General features: G+C 42.6%; 1 pseudogene; it reads right to left on the bottom strand.

Moving 5' to 3' along the window:
- Positions 1 to 556: 556 nt before the first annotated feature.
- On the bottom strand, positions 557 to 2,231 carry LOC147609505 (phospholipase A1-Igamma1, chloroplastic pseudogene; annotated as a pseudogene).
- Positions 2,232 to 15,343: the final 13,112 nt, after the last annotated feature.

Raw genomic sequence — 15,343 nt, 5'->3', positions numbered from 1 at the left:
TAAATATTGATGAAAGTAACACTTTTATAATTAAAAATTTATTTTATGCATAAAAATCAATATTGATGAAAGTAACACTTTTATAATTAAAAATTTTATTTTATGCATAAAAATCAATATTAATGAAAATCACTCTTTTACAATTAAAAAATAACCAATATGCATCTTTCTATGCATAGATTTTAATTTTAATAGAAATAACACTTCTATAATAAAAATATTTCTACTATGCATAGAATGAAAATAACACTTTTAGAATACACAAACGATAGGGATTACTATTTTTGAATAATAAAAGATAAAACTTATTTCACAAAATTTAAGAAAATTTTACCATAACCGCCTTTGTATGGCTGACCATTTTTTAATTTTTCTTTTCCTTAAATTAATTAAAAATTATCCCTAAGTGGTTTAAAGCATTCTAAACTAATCAAATTCCACTTTTAAAAGAGAAACAATATAAAAAGTTTAATTCAACAATTTGATTACTTATCTAGGGTAAAGAAGGGTTGAATTTAACTTTTCTTGTGATTTCAAGATCATCAATTTTGATCTTGTGATTTCCAGAGTGAAATATGTAGTATTTACAACGAGCACCTATCTATATATCATTACCCACCACCTGTTGTATCATTACTTACTCAGGGTTGCTGGTTCTCTGGGCGGTGGTGCTTGGGCCGAGGGGCAAGTGACCACTGACCATACTGGTTCTTTATGAGGCCCTTGTTTCTTTCCTGCCACCAATGGGATGGGAAAAATAGCTTATGCACCAAAAAGTCGGATGACTTGTTCACTAGGGCAGGGTTTCGAGCGAACACAGACGCAAACTTCCGCCCGAATCCCTGGAAGCCATCTAGTGTGTGTAGGTAGACCTCAAGATTGTGGTGGAGATTCAGGTTTCGTGTGGAGAAGAAAGAAGGCTTTCGGAGGTGGGGTGAAACATGACTATCGAGGCGGAGCTCCTGGCCCACGTGGAAGTAGGCCCATGGCCACAAGTCGAGCAGTGGGCCGCAACCCATGGCTGCTATGGCGCCCCACACCCCTCTTTCATTCACGTTGAATCCAGGTACCTTAGGCACCGTGTCATGCACATTGACCACCCTCAACACCTTCAACCCCAACTCCTCCACTCTGTGCTTGAAGGCCAAGTTTCCCACCCTAGGCCCTGCGAAAGAGAAGACCGTTATAATCGGTGCCTGCCCAGCTCCGCCGCCGTTCCACTGACCTATGTTGGCTGATATGTCATAACCGCTCAACACAGCCAGTGCCGCCCCAAGGCTGTGTCCTGTTATGGTTATGCTCACCTTCTCCCCTTCATACTTCTTCAACAGCTTCTTCAGCGCACATGCCAATTGCTCCCTGGCGCTCGTGTCATTGAACTTGGACCCCGCCTTCTTGGAAGTGTACAAGCTTAGGAAACCCTTTTCCACCCTCACCTTTTTCTGGCCTGGCTCGAAATCCGGACGCGTTTGAACGTCTGTGAGATCTGCGACCCATTCCGTGCCCATGACTGTGCCCCTCCATGCGACGAGGATGTCTCTTCTACCCAGCCGTTTCATCTCTTTGTTGGTGGCCACTGCCACGTAGGCAATCCAGTTGGAGTCCCCGGTCCACCGCTCCGATGCATCCCTCTCTGACAGGAGGAGGAACTTGGGCAGCTTGATGTCCAATGTGGCGAAGAGGTACCTGGTCACCTCGTAGCCGCAGTCCTCCTTGTCGACCTTCTTGAAAAGATCCCGGGCGGCATACCTGCTGCTGCCACAGTAGACCGAGTGACTGTCGGAGTCGAACGCGTCGTAGTTAACCTGCGCGAGCTCACCATAGCGGATGATTTCCGCCCGGAGGGTCTGATCCAATGGCTCCACGTCGAGGAAGCCCTTCCAGTTGTTTTGCCCTTGAATTTCCTTCCACACACTTGCCAAGTGGCTAGTCCCCTCGCTTGACGTGGCTTTACTATATTGTCTAGCGAGGAGGAGATGTTTTCACTAGATTGGCGATTAGACCGGAGATGTTTTCACCCATAAAAAGCTGCAATATTGATAAAGCCGTCAAATGACACGTGCCTTATTTCTCAAGGGAGGCCACCCAGCAGAGTCAGCATAGGTACGCCACACCTTTCACAGATTCTGGCGGCTAACAGCTGGTCGGCGCTCCACCTCAGCATGCCAAGCCACCTCCGCCGGGATGCTCGATTGTTGTCGGCCTTCTCCGTCCTCGCCTGACCCGCACATTCTTCATAACTAGCATGTGACCTGCGAGTTGTTGCAAGCATGCACATGTGAGGGTATGTTTCTCTAAAAATATGTGTGTACAAACGTACACTCAAGTGTGTTTGTGCATGTACGTGTGACTATGTGTGCATATGCATGATTGCAAGTGTGTGTATGTATTTATATACATACATACATACACAAACAAACACACAATATATATATATATATATCTAAAGTTCATAAATAAATATGAGCTTCAAACTCTCCTTCATCACTAACAAGATCAACATCCTTCATCATCAACTTGATCTTCGTCTTCAGCATTTACCTTGCCGAGAATGTTCACAACTAGGTCTCCTCTACAACCCGCTTGCCTTTACACTTGCTCGATGCCAAACCGGTCCGCTTCCATGTCCTAGGTCTTTACTAATACACGTGTGGCTCTCATGCCAAGCCACGCGTTGTTACCCTCGCTACTTCGGCAAGCAACACACGACACGCTCGTTATAGTAGTCCACCCCTTCTCTCTTGTACCTCTAGCATGTGTCAAACCCTTCGTCTCAGTTCCTTCACCCCACCCTACTTCTCTAGAAGTCCATGCCTTTAACCGCCGGTCGGCTTCCATGCCCTAGGTCTTTACTAATACACGTGTGGCTCTCATGCCAAGCCACGCGTTGTTACCCTGGCTACTTCGGCAAGCAACACACGACACGCTCGTTATAGTCCACCCCTTCTCTCTTGTACCTCTAGCATGTCACTACAAGGGATCGGCTCATACCCGCGCTCCTAGCCGCTAAAAATGACTTGTGAAAAAAAGTAGCGGGCCCGTGTATCAGCGCGTGTATCATCGCGGCCAGAGACATGCGTGTAAAAGCGCGTGTATAGGACTGCTCAGACGTGCTCATACACGGGCGTATACACGCGTTCTGTCAGTTCAGATGCATTTAGACGCGTTGATACAAGCGTCTATACATGCGTTTTGTTACTTTAGATACGCTTATACACACGTATTTCTCAGATTTGACGCGTTTATACACGCGTGTTTTACAGATTTTCTGCATATATACACGCGACTTTTAGCAGTTCTGACGCGTTTATACACGCGAATAGAGAGCAAAAAAAAAATCCAGAGAGTGCTATTTGGTGCCTGAATGCTGTTCCAACATTCCAGCACCCAATAACACTCTCTGGATTTATTTTTTTTTGGTGCATTAGACCATCCACGAAGAACATATCCACGAGGAAGATTAAGATAAGAACGACATGAATGCATACATTGTCAATACACGATTCAAGACAGACATGAATGTAATACTATCGATTCACGATTCAATATTATTATCAAAATTTCACACATATATACAAGGGAGTCCATATCTCGAAGTAGCCCATGGCTTCAGTTTACAAAAAAATATATACAACCACATCCTTAATATGGAATGTGATACTATAAGTCTGAGTACTACTCAGACCCAGATGATGACTCGGTGCTCCCTCCATGCTCAGATGAGCTCACATCGGTCGGAATGTCCGATGAGTAGTGCTCATGTCCACCCTCTGCAGTGGCGGCGGGTGGATCATCTCACCAGCTTGTTCCTGTTCAAGTAATATATAGTATATAAGTATATATATATGTAATTCAATAAACCAAAATCATTCGTTTAGAGTTTTCAAGTACCTGTCGATCATATGGTCTCATGGCCATCTCAAACTGCGCGTCCGTAATACGTCCCTCGGCTCTGAAGATGGCCCACGTGTCACGTCTACTATGCCGGCGAGCATACGCAGTATCGTGGGTTGTGGACTTCCTCCTCGTAACCCGTCGTTGTATCATAATGAACACAATTTGTAAGATTCAAATAATCATAGAATCAATGAATTAAGTAAACAATCAAATAAAGTGGCAAGATACTTACGAACTCTGTCTCCCATGACTCGACGCCCAGATCCGAAATGCGAAGATCCAATGGTCTCCATCTGGATCCGTCGTGCCTCCACATGCTGCCTGCTCTTCACGCCACCCTCTGCTCGTTTCTTTGCCTCCTTCCACTCGCGTTTGTGCGCAGTGGCAGGTTTCTCGGCAGGATAGCCACCCGCAGCTACATTTAGCCCATCATCGTACGCAAGTTTTTTAAGGTGAGATCTTTTATTACTTAAGATCTCCCTTATTCGCGTCCTTCCCCATACATCCAAGAATGTAGCATGTGGGGGATTGGGGTACCGACTATGTACAGCCTCTATCATCTCCCCAACTAATCGGCTATTTTGATCTTTAAATTTAATAAAATAATTTCTATACAAGTTTGATACTACCCCACGCATGTACTCCATTACCTCCCTCCCCCTCGCATCCATCACTATCCCGTCCCTATCCGTCACATCATAGCAGATCACTCCCTCCACCTCTCTCATCTCCTCCTCTTTCGAACTGTCTCCTCTAACTCTTCTCCCTCTATCTCCTCTCTCACCGCGTGCCCTACTAACCTCCCCCACCTCCCCCACCAAAGCACCCGCCGCATCCTCCACTCTCACTCTTCCTACTGCTGTGGGTGGAGTCACGACTGGGGGATTATCTACATGACGGTGGCTGTGAGCCCTAACGTGATGGTGGCTCTGAGGGAGCACGTGATGGTGTACGTGAGTGTGTCTGGGACGAGGTATGCCTCCTCGGTGGACGTGGAAGAGGAGAAGCTGCATGCCGTCTCGGCGGACTCGTAGGCATAGACGGCACTGGAGTGCCCTGGATACTCGCGGTAGGGGTATAGACACCAGGCATGGAAGGAGGGGGACGGGCATACATGTACTCTGTAAGCTCAACTGGACCAGGATGGCGCCCAAAATGATTTAGCATCTCCATGAGCCAATTGCTATACGCAAATGGATCGGATGAAGAACCTGGAATATCCATAAAGAATCTGCAAAAATAATCCTCATGTACATCATGGGTTGTCTCGACTCACACAAATATCATCATTCAAGTCACCTATCAGCCTACAAATCATAGAAACAGGAAACGCAGTCTCGTGTATACACCCGTCCAGAAACACGTGTATATCTGCGTGAACATTCTGTGCAGACAGGATACACGCGTTTATACACGCGACCTGCGCAAAAATTTTTTTGAAAGCGACCGACCTCCGACAATGTGTCCTTATAAAAGGCCCACTGTCGCCCCTGTCAGAATCGTTCACCCAAAATCGTGTGCAGAGAAGCAAAAGGATGGAGACAAACCCAAAAAGCAAAGAGGAAATAACATAAACAAATCTGAGGAAGGAGACAAGGCAAAGGACAAACTGACTCACCTCTAAAAAAGTGAGTCTTCTTTCTTGGTCGGTTTCCTCCCGTGTGTGCTCCTTCTCTAGGTTTCGTTTCTGTTGGAAGAGGCGAAAACGAAAAAGAACAGATATGTTAGTTCAAAATCTTTATTTGGGGAAGGCGGGCTATTTTTAGTTTAAACAGATCGTCACGTTTATAAACGCGTGTATGTTCGCGTGTATGATAACTTAGCTGCGTTTATACACACATTTTACAAGAATTACCCGCGTTGTCATGCCATGGCACGTCTATGGCGTGAAACCATGCATGTGACGCCATCAAATACAAATCCAGATGCATGGGGTTAAGTGCCATGATGAGTCATTATATGATGCCTGAGTATATATGTTCATATTGTAGATAAGGTTCAATAAGATGAGCTGAGGCTGAGCCAGGTCTCGAAGCCTTTGACAGTGTGGTGTGAATTGTGGAGGATTTTTTTTATGCTTATGGAGAATTTTGGAGCTAGCAGAGACCTTGTGCCTTGATAGGACTGGATTATGCTTGTGGTTTGACTGCTTTATTGATTCCATGAGATGGTGAATTGCTCATAAGCTGTGCCTATCATGGTTGAGTTGATATTAGCACTGAGACAGAGGACTTTATGGTACATAATGGTTGTGGTCTTGATCGTATGCTTTAGATGGCAAGGTCGTATATGTAATAAGGATACCGAATGAAGCTTACCTTGATGTGGTGTGGGAAACCTTAGCAAGGCTATGGTGTGAGAAAGTTGATTTTAATGGATATTATACGCGTGGAATGGTAGGCGTAGTGAGAAAATTTAAAATGGAAAAAGCGCGATTTTAGCTGCAAAAGGTGGTATGGCGCCGACTTCCTCGCGGGAAAGAGGAGAAAAAACCAGAGATTGGCAAGCGATGCTTATAAGAGGGGGTCTGCAGAAAAAAAACGATGGACAGAGGCATGTTCGACCAGAGAGATTCATTTCATGCAATCAGTGACTGTCGATGGCGTGTTGGGGCTTGAATTAGAGAGCAGAGTTACTACTATCTATTGATATGCCTTCTTCAAATTCACAAAAACCAGCTACGCGCCGGCTGTGCGCCGTTTGCAGCGAAGTGTGGGAAGATTATTTTTCAAAAGAAAATTGAATGAAATCGCTTTCCCCCGCCTTCAAATAAGTAAAAACTTGATAAAATTTCATTTATTTTCCTACCTACCACGTTTGTAAATACATGGTGCCAATAAACCTTCAAAGGTTTTGTAAAAGAAAAGGGGTGGTTTGATATGAAGAGATGTGAGGATATTGCATCAAGGGACATGGAATCAAAGAGTCAGAAATACAGCAAGGACTCTAGTGAAAATTGACTTTGATTCTATCTTAGTGGATCTAAATGCAGGCCATGGATTTCTTTTAAAATCATGTGAATATGTTAAAGTTATGCCATATATCATTTTGTGTTTATGAGTTGTTGGAATTTTAAGCCAGATTTTCAGGTGATAAAGAACATTATGAGATGTTGGGAATGGTGACAGTGGATGTATGGAATGAAAAGGGTCACATGTATGTTGGAAATACTTAAAAGTTATGTTATGCCTACATGTTATTAGCTGGAAAGTTTTGGAAAAAGAAGCCAGTGAATCTATGCTTGGAAAGGGATAAGCAATTGGAACACGAATTCAAGGATGGATTTGTCCTATGTTTTTTTTTTTTGGAAAAATTTTGAATGTGAGTTTCCTTGTTAGGTTTGGTACCAACTCTCACAGCTAGAAGTCTCGTACTTTCCTGGCTATTCCGCACACGTCACGATAGCTTTGGTGAACCCGACGTGAAACTGCTGGGGTGAGAGTGTGGTGAAATATACAGAGAAGCTATGGCTGAGAATTCTGAGGGTCAGGGGGTTCATTTTGACCCTGGGGTTATGCAGATGTTTCAGATGTTTACCATGTACATGCAACAGCAACAAGCTGCTGAGAGAGGACAAATTTCCACGACCAAAGCATTACAATCAATTGTGAAAAAGATGGATCAATTTGATGGGAAGGACATTACAAAGTACCTGCGCAATTATATAAAGGAGATGGAGCTAAACAGGGTGACTGAGGAGGATATGGTTCGAAGTTTCGAGCTGGTATGTGTTCCTGAAATAAGAGAGCGCATAAGAGGATTGCAGACAGCACATGGTGGCAGAAATTGGGAGGAGTTCAAGCTTGCTTTAAAGGATGAATATTTCATGGAGGATTCTGAGCGAGTGACCAAACGAACTTTCTTGGAATGGGTCACAAAACCTAAAATGGGAATTTCTGCCACAGAATTGCTAAGAGAGTTTGAGAAGCGCTATGCCCAGCTGTCAAGGATAGAGCGTGCAACTTTGGACAGAGAAAAAACAGAGCTCTTCTTACAAGCAGCTGGGAAAGATCTTCAGGAGAAATTGGAAATCCTCCTTGAGGATAAGGATACAGAGCAGGGATTAAAGAGTGATTGGAATGATGTTGAGGATGCAGTCACTATGTTAGCAAAGCGGCAGCGGAGGAGGGATAAAATGGTGATGGGCTCTGCAACCCCCATAACTGCTGTCACCCCTGAGAATCTACCCAAACCAGCTGCTACAATTCCAAAGATAGATGGGCCGATGGATGAGCTTATCAAGGGTATGCGTGACCTAAAATTGAAGATGTCCAGGATTGAAGAAAAAGGTCTACCATTAGGGCAGGCTTCTATGCAAAGGCCTCAAAGCAAAGAAGGGTTTACATATAGATGCATATGGTGTGATGACCCAGAACATGCAAAGAAGGATTGTGCTAGCTATAAAGAAGCTCTTAAAAATCAACTTGTGTTTTTCAAAGATGGGAAAATCCATCTTACAGAGACTGGTCTTCCATTGAGCACAAACTTTGGGAAAGGAGGGATGAAAAAGCTGGTAGAGGATATGGCTGCTAGCCATGCCATTTCTATGGTTGAGGCAGCAACCTATGGATTAAAGGTTGGTCAATTAAAGCAGGGATTTGAGAATGAGGATTTTTGGCCATCAACAATGGAATTAATTGCGTCAAAGAAAGTGTCAAAGCAAGCTTTGCATGAAGCAGGTGATTGTATACGTCTTGAGACTGGCTGGGAGGAGCCTGTGGATTCTTTATCTATTCATGCCTATATTGCCAAATGCCAAAATAATGAGGCACAGGTAGAGGAGAAGCGTAAAAGGGAAAATGAGGAAGGAGGGCCATCAAAAAGAGTTACACGTGGAAGTGAAAAGAAGGATCCTGGTCCATCACATATGCCTCCACAGCATAGCAGACCTCCACAGGATGTTTCAATGGAAGAAGTGCCAGCAAAAATGAAGGAGAAGGGTAAAGGGAAGAGTCCACTCTACAAACTTCAATCTGATATTGAAGTTGCAACAGATCTCAAAAAGGTGCTTGAAGAGAGGATTCTAAACAGCAGGGTGGAATTTACACTAGGGGAAGTCTTGGGGATTGCAAAGAAAGAATTTCATGATGAGATAATTGATATTATACGAAGGAAAAGGCAGTCCATAATTGAATCTATTCCATCACAAGGGGAGGCAAGCACTTCCAAAACTCATGGAGTACAGGTTCAGAAAAAGGAAGAGAGAGAAAATGTGGTGGAATGTAATCACTCTGCTGATGGGGCACGACAAGTGCGCTTTGTGGAAGAGGATGATGAAAAAGAAGTTCTTACAAAGAGTCATTACTCCAGGAGCCATTGGGCAAGAGCAACCACTGAAACCCTTGTCAAGATAGGTGATTTGGAAGAGCCATATGTCGCTCTAATTGATCATGGGTCTGAAATAAATCTTATGGCTAAAAATCTCTACAACAAATGTAAGTGGCCAATGGTGGATGTGGATCATGGGTGGATGATTAAGGCAGCTAATAACTCATCTGGAGAGCTTTATGCAGCATGTCCAAATGTAAGGGTAACTATAGGGGATGTGAAAGATGATCAGAACTTCTTTGTTCAGGAGATGTCATCGTATCCCCTCATTCTTGGGCAACCCTACATTACAGCTGTAAGGATGGAAACAAAGGTTTTGGATGATGGTTCAGCATATGCAAGAATAAGGAGTAAAGATGGCAAAAAAGCTGTTCAGTTTTTGACAGTTTGTATTAACCATGAAAGGAATCGTGAGTCTCTTCGGGCACAGTCACTTCCAAAGATAAATAGAGAATTCATGAATTACAGGGAGATGAGGGATTTTGGCCAGGTGCCATTGTAAGGCGGGATTCCAATGGTACAAGGAAAAATGAGTTCTCGCAGGACTCAATCAATGTAAATAGTTTTTCAGCAAATTTTCAAGGATTCTCCAGTTATGGGTCACTGGTTTTTGTAAAAAGCAAGGATTTGAAGCGTGGCATGCGAAAACATATACAAAATGAACAAAAAAGTTTTGAGCAGTGTGGTCTTTTGGGGAAGAATGAGTTTATTTCAGGGGTGCTTGATGAGGTGTCATTTGTAGATACTATGGATGTGCTTTTTGATATGGGAAGAGCATGCTTACAGGGTGGAAATGAAATGATAGAGGTGTCATCTGTGGAGATGTATGATATAATCCAGGAATTTGAGGGGGTGGAATGTAAAAACATGAATTTTGAGATGGATGCTCATGTTGATACAAAGTACAAAACGGTTGCAAAGAAGGTGAAACCAGTTGCCTTGCCCTTGCCACCAGGAAGCAAGGAGAAGATAGATGAAGCTTCTATGCAACCAAATCTTAGAGATCCGAAGAAAATTGGGCATAAATTTACTCAAGAAACTCTAAAAGAGCTGAAGATTGGTGAGAAGGATTTTCTGTTGCCAGTTGAAAGGGAATGCTTTGAGGAGATGCTTGTAAAACATGGGAAAGCCTTTGCTTTTCAGCCGCATGAGATAGGCTGTGTTGATCCAAGTGTAACAGCACCAATGGTGATCTTTACTGTTCCACATGTGCGCTGGAACCTGCGGCCAATTCCAGTACCAAAGGCTCTCTTGCCAAAGTTGATGGAATTACTAAAGGAAAAGATCAGGATGGGAATCTTGGAGCCTTCATGTGCCCCATATTCCAACAGATGGTTTACTGTACCAAAGAAAAATGGGACATTGCGCTTTATTCAAGACATGCAACCTGTAAACAAAGTCACAATCAGGAATGTGGGAGCAGGTCCAATTGTGGATGAGTTTGCAGAAGCATTTGCAGGGAAAGCTATATACTCTATGGGTGATCTGTATTCGGGATATGATCAGTTCCAGCTGGATATACAAAGCAGGGACTTGACCACAATGAGAACTCCTTTGGGATTAGTAAGGATGTGTACCTTACCACAGGGAGCCACTAACTCAGTGGCACATATGATGAATGGAATGAATAAAGTCTTACGAGACTTCATACCACAAAAAACTATGCCATTTTTGGATGATGTGCCAATAAAGGGCTGTGATGAGAAAGACAAAGATGGGGATTTGGATTCAAAGGGGTGCCGCAAGTTTGTGGCAAATCATATAAAGGATTGTGACATGATTCTATCCAGGCTTGAAGAAGTGAATCTTACTTTATCTGGGCTGAAATCAGTGTTTGGAGTTGGTGAAGTGCTAATAGTGGGACATCTTTGTAGTACTAGTGGACGCCGACCTTGTCCAGCCAAGATAGATGCAATACAAAGAATGAAGGAAACATGCATTAATGTTACAGAGCTGAGGAGATTTCTTGGAGCATGTGTCTTTTATGTTATTTGGATCCCACATTATGCACATGTAGCAGATCCTCTTTATCAACTTTTGAGGAAAAATCAAAAATTTCTGTGGAGTGCAGTACATATTAAAGCTATGCGGAAGCTGAAATATTTGCTCCAATCATCACCCACTTTGAGAAAGGCAGATTATGAGTGTGACAGGCCTGTGATTGTTACAATTGATACTAGTCCTACTGGGATAGGATGGGCAGTAGGGCAAGATGATGAGGATGATCATAGGTATGTAATTAGATTTGGAGCAAAGGTATTAAGCTTTCGGCAACGAAAGTATCCACAGATCAAGAGAGAGTTATGGGGGATAGTCACTGCTCTAAAATGTGAAAAAGAATATCTTATTGGGGCATCTGTACTTGTGGAAACTGATTGCTTGCCACTTCTTGGGATGATAGCAAGTTGTACCACTCCAGATATTGCTATGCTTAGGTGGATTGCTTATATCAAGTCACTAAATCCTGAGTTTGAGCATATTGCGGGAAAAGATAATCCAGTTGGCAGATATGCTATCAAGAGCCAGGTATGAAGATGAGAAAGAGATGATTAGTGACATTGATGATGTGGGTACAAAGTTCTATACTACAGCATATGCAAAAGGGGATCATATTTGCCTATCAAATGCACTTGAGTCTTTTATTGAGGAAATATATGAAGGAGATTGGTTGCTTATTGGTCAATATTTGAGTACTCTGACAAGGCAAGAAAATTGGTCTGACTCAAAATTTAAGAGGATCCGCAGAAAAGCATATGGTTATTTCCTAAAGGATGGGTATCTCTGGAAGCATCCTAAGCAGAGGAATGCTATGCCACAGAGAGTCATATGTGATAAAGAGACTCAAGGAAAGCTTGTGAAAGAATTCCATGAGAGTCTCTGGGCTGGACATAGAAGTGTGTGGGCCACCTTTACCAAAATAAAGGAAAAATATTGGTGGAAAGGAATGTACAAGGATATTTCCCAATATGTGGAAACATACATGGTATGCCAAATGTACTCAAATGTGCGGCATCGTGATGGCTTGCAACCAACCTACCCACCTGCCATGCACTACAAATGGGTAGTGGATCTAGTTACAATGCCTTTGGGAATTTGGCAGATGCGATATATAGCACTTGCAAGAGAAGATTTAACAAATCAGGTAGAAGGACGTGCTCTTAGAACAAAGAGTACGGAAACAGTATGCAAATTTCTTTTGGAAGATGTGATCTGCCGATATGGTTGTATTGGAAAAATAACAGCAGATAGGGGTGATGTTGAAGAAGCAAGGGAATTCTTCTCTAGAATTGGTATCAAACTGTCCCTAACATGTGCTTACAATCCTGAGGGCAATGGAAAAAGTGAGCGAGGACATCCTCCAATCATTAAAGCTTTGGCTAAGGCATGTAGAGAAAGAATGAGAGAGTGGCCAAAGCTGCTACCATATGCCTTGTGGGCTGACCGTACAACTCATAGCTCAGTGACAGGATACATGCTTGCAGAATTAATGTATGGTCAGAAGCCAGTGATGCCAGTTGAAGAAGTAATTCTAACTTGGAATGTATTGCCCTGGTGGGTGGAAGGATTGAGCATAGATGACCTCCTTGCATTGCGAATAAGGCAGTTAGAGAGGAGGCCTGAAGATGTAGAGCTTGCTAAAGCTCGCTTGAAAGATGCAAGGCTGAAAAATAAAGAAAGATTTGATAGTAGACACAGACTCCGGCCAAAACCTATTGAAGAAGGTGATTGGGTTCTAATGTATGATAGTAGTCTTGACAACCAATTCACTGTTCAAAGAAAATTTGCAAAAAGATGGTTTGGCCCTTACATTGTCAAGCATGTGCATGGAAATGCCACGTATACTCTGTGTGAGCTTGATGGAACAGAAATAAAGAATCTTGTGGCTGGCAAAAGAATCAAGATATTTAAAAGAAGGCATGATAGTGATCCTTTCAATTCACAAGAGACTCAGGATGAGAGGCTTGACAGTGGTAGTATGGATATGGTTGAAGAGGAAGAGGATGATCTTCCTGGAACTGCAGAAGATGAAGACGACATCCAGTTATATGTGGACCTTGATGATGATTTGGCACATACCAGAGGATGTGCAGGTTTAGAGGGGGTGGATGTCGTGCCATGGCACGTCTATGGCGTGAAACCATGCATGTGACGCCATCAAATACAAATCCAAATGCATGGGGTTAAGTGCCATGATGAGTCATTATATGATGCCTGAGTATATATGTTCATATTGTAGATAAGGTTCAATAAGATGAGCTGAGGCTGAGCCAGGTCTCGAAGCCTTTAACAGTGTGGTGTGAATTGTGGAGGATTTTTTTTATGCTTATGGAGAATTTTGGAGCTAGCAGAGACCTTGTGCCTTGATAGGACTGGATTATGCTTGTGGTTCGACTGCTTTATTGATTCCATGAGATGGTGAATTGCTCATAAGCTGTGCCTATCATGGTTGAGTTGATATTAGCACTGGGACAGAGGACTTTATGGTACATAATGGTTGTGGTCTTGATCGTATGCTTTAGATGGCAAGGTCGTATATGTAATAAGGATACCGAATGAAGCTTACCTTGATGTGGTGTGGGAAACCTTAGCAAGGCTATGGTGTGAGAAAGTTGATTTTAATGGATATTACTTGAAAAATATACGCGTGGAATGGTAGGCGTAGTGAGAAAATTTAAAATGGAAAAAGCGCGATTTTAGCTGCAAAAGGTGGTATGGCGCCGACTTCCTCGCGGGAAAGAGGAGAAAAAACCAGAGATTGGCAAGCGGTGCTTATAAGAGGGGGTCTGCAGAAAAAAAACGATGGACAGAGGTGTGTTCGACCAGAGAGATTCATTTCATGCAATCAGTGACTGTCGATGGCGTGTTGGGGCTTGAATTAGAGAGCAGAGTTACTACTATCTATTGATATGCCTTCTTCAAATTCACAAAAACCAGCTACGCGCCGGCTGTGCGCCGTTTGCAGCGAAGTGTGGGAAGATTATTTTTCAAAAGAAAATTGAATGAAATCGCTTTCCCCCGCCTTCAGATAAGTAAAAACTTGATAAAATTTCATTTATTTTCCTACCTACCACGTTTGTAAATACATGGTGCCAATAAACCTTCAAAGGTTTTGTAAAAAAAAAGGGGTGGTTTGATATGAAGAGATGTGAGGATATTGCATCAAGGGACATGGAATCAAAGAGTCAGAAATACAGCAAGGACTCTAGTGAAAATTGACTTTGATTCTATCTTAGTGGATCTAAATACAGGCCATGGATTTCTTTTAAAATCATGTGAATATGTTAAAGTTATGCCATATATCATTTTGTGTTTGTGAGTTGTTGGAATTTTAAGCCAGATTTTCAGGTGATAAAGAACATTATGAGATGTTGGGAATGGTGACAGTGGATGTATGGAATGAAAAGGGTCACATGTATGTTGGATATACTTTAAAGTTATGTTATGCCTACATGTGATTAGCTGGAAAGTTTTGGAAAAAGAAGCCAGTGAATCTATGCTTGGAAAGGGATAAGCAATTGGAACACGAATTCAAGGATGGATTTGTCCTATGTTTTTTTTTTTGGGGGGAAATTTTGAATGTGAGTTTCCTTGTTAGGTTTGGTACCAACTCTCACAGCTAGAAGTCTCGTACTTTCCTGGCTATTCCGCACACGTCACGACAGCGTTAATATACGTGATTTTTAGGAAATAGCCGCGTTAATACACGCAATTTTTAGGAAATAGCCACATTAATACACGCGCATTTTGTACTTTCATTAAAAACATATTATGATTTTGTGTTTTCTGGTTTGTACATAGGATGTCATCAACCTCCTCAAGCAGTTCTGGGGAAGATGAGACAATGCGTCATCGTAATCGCAATGTGTGGTTGGGACAACGGATCAAATGTATGTGTAATCGATGTCAAGGATGCATTGTACGAGCACGTTGAATTACCTTGAATCATATCTCCATGTATGGAGAATGGAATCAAACAGGTTTAGAGGTGAGTAGATGTAAATTGATGGTATTTAAATGACTCATGGTATCCAAATTAAATTAATAGAGTTGTAATATGTAAACTCTAATTGAAGCAGGATGTAGTACCACACCCTAACATGGTGCCCTACGCACGACG

Source organism: Cibotium barometz, chromosome 51 (assembly GCF_041138505.1).
Source record: "Cibotium barometz isolate CiBa-2024 chromosome 51, ASM4113850v1, whole genome shotgun sequence".
Lineage (NCBI taxonomy): Eukaryota > Viridiplantae > Streptophyta > Polypodiopsida > Cyatheales > Cibotiaceae > Cibotium > Cibotium barometz.
This window is presented reverse-complemented; position numbering and strand designations above follow the sequence as displayed.